Source organism: Cynoglossus semilaevis, chromosome Z (assembly GCF_000523025.1).
Source record: "Cynoglossus semilaevis isolate Cse_v1.0 chromosome Z, Cse_v1.0, whole genome shotgun sequence".
Classification (NCBI taxonomy): Eukaryota; Metazoa; Chordata; class Actinopteri; order Pleuronectiformes; family Cynoglossidae; genus Cynoglossus; species Cynoglossus semilaevis.
The window spans coordinates 17520440-17522511 of NC_024328.1; the positions used below are offsets into that span (position 1 = coordinate 17520440).

Sequence of the window (2072 nt, forward strand, 5' to 3'; positions counted from 1 at the left end):
TTTGTCCACGGGTTTTAAATTTGGATACAAAGGTTGGGAGGGAGGGGAGGGTTGAGAACATGTCATACATTCTTCTGTATTTGCATTATCTGAAAGTTGAGTTATTGTATCAGCACATGTTATATCTGCTTTTATCTCAGCATCATCTAAAAGTGGAGACGTTTTATCATCACACTCTCGGTTCTTATGTATGTTTGATGCTATTGTTTCATTGTCCTCAGGTCTGACATACATAGTTTTGTTTTTTCTCACGTTTGATTGTGGATTTTTGTTTTGACGCATTGCTTTTGTTTTTAGTTGTTTTAGTTCTATTCCGTTTTTTTTTTTTTTTTTATTGCACAAGCTTGTTTAAGCCAACATTCAGTCGCACTCCACCCAAGCTTCTCTTCTTTTTGTTATTATCTTTTGCCAAGCACAAGATCTTTGCAGTCTTCTTGGTTAAATTTTCCCTCAGACTGCCCGCCGATTTGATCACAATTCCTTCTCAATCACACACATTCACTCTTTTTTTAGGCCTTTTGTACTCTAGGGACTGCTGCCCAGGGACTCCAACCCACTTTCAGCATTTAGGGATTACTGCCCAGGGATTCCAACCCATTTTTCAACCACGCGCTGGTAATAAAAAGTTGTTTCTCACCCTCGTCGTCGATCTTATTCTGGTATCAGGTGCCATCAATTAGCAGCCTAGGATCAGGTGTCGGAGTACTGGCCTTCAGGTACAGGTCTTCCGTTCACTTCCATCCACGGTTTTCAGTCGTTCTCCACCCGATCCTTAGGTTCTGCTTAATTTGTTGGCATCCTGCTCGAAGGATCAAGTTATGTTAGGTTTATTCTAACATATGTGACGGCAAAGTAACAACACAAAAGATGTCTGGATCTTTTACTTGCAAGGGGAGAGTGCAGCTTGCTCTGCTGGCAGCTTCCTCATTAACTCCGAGTTGCTGCACCCTTCCTCTGCTCTTTTATTTAGTTTACAAAAGCATCAGATTACGTATCATGTGATCGTGTGTGAGTATATGAATGGGTATGGAGTAAGAAGGTGGGTGTGAATGTGGGTGTGGCTGTGTCTGGTAATTTCTCCATCAGTCTTGAGCACACTAGATTATAATATGAGAAGCAAACAGTTTCTTAAAGTGACAGTACAGCATGAAGCAATGATAATAAATTAAATTTTTTCAACAGTCAGGCAGAGGAGGACTGCTTTAAGCTTGTGTCATACACAAGGTTCACATGTTCAACGTCTAGCAGTCAAGAAATGTAGGTTGTTACAGAAGGGTAGAGCTAATAAGTTAACAATTACTTAGATGATGGATGGGTGGTTGGATGGACGGATGGTTGTTTGTCTGCATGATATATGGACGAATTCATGGATTACTGAATGGATGGACAGACGGATGGATGGTTGGTTGGATGATGGATGGATAGATGGATGGTTGGATGATAGATGGATGTATAAATAACTGAATGGATGGATGATGGATGGATGGATGGATGGATGGAAGAATAAATGAATAGATGGATGGATGAGGAAGGAGAGAGGGGGGAGGTGATTCAAACAACAACTGACAAAATCCTTGTTTGTTCACAAGGATTTTGTCCTTGTGAACAAGGACAGGTGGACCTGCTTCACTATTTGAGAAGTACTGCTTTAAATGGTCAAAGGCAGCTATGTTTTGTTTCTTTGTTTCTTTGCTTTTTGGTTTGTTTTCATATTGAAAAAAAAATGCATTGAGACTAAAAGTCTTCTTTAAAACGTTGTCATTAAGTGGGTTGACCACAAATAAAAAAAAAAGAATTTTGAGTGAAGTTACTTTGAAGTAAAAAATATATAATATAGAAAAAATATAAAATATAAACATAAAAATTTAAGAAAACGTGGGCTCTAGAAAAGTCACTTAGAGAAAGAATGGAATCATAACAGTTCTATTTTATTTCCCTGAGGACATTTCCTAAAGGGATCAATGCAATTTCATATAAGGTAAACTAATCTATAATGTTCTGAATGTGGTACTACTCTGAGGGTTAGCTGTGTTTTGCAACAAACTAAATAAAATGTTAATGCCCTGGCAGTG

At 38.4% G+C, this 2072-nt stretch overlaps 1 long non-coding RNA gene across 1 annotated transcript in view; it reads right to left on the minus strand.

Moving 5' to 3' along the window:
- Positions 1 to 927, minus strand: part of LOC112486485 (uncharacterized) — a 6769-nt gene extending 5842 nt beyond the window's left edge. Inside the window, exons 1-2 of the long non-coding RNA XR_003048941.1 lie at positions 885 to 927; positions 638 to 799 (exon numbers count right to left, since the gene is read on the minus strand). This is a non-coding gene — a long non-coding RNA (uncharacterized LOC112486485). The remainder of the gene's footprint in view (positions 1 to 637; positions 800 to 884) is intronic.
- Between the last annotated feature and the right edge of the window lie 1145 nt (positions 928 to 2072).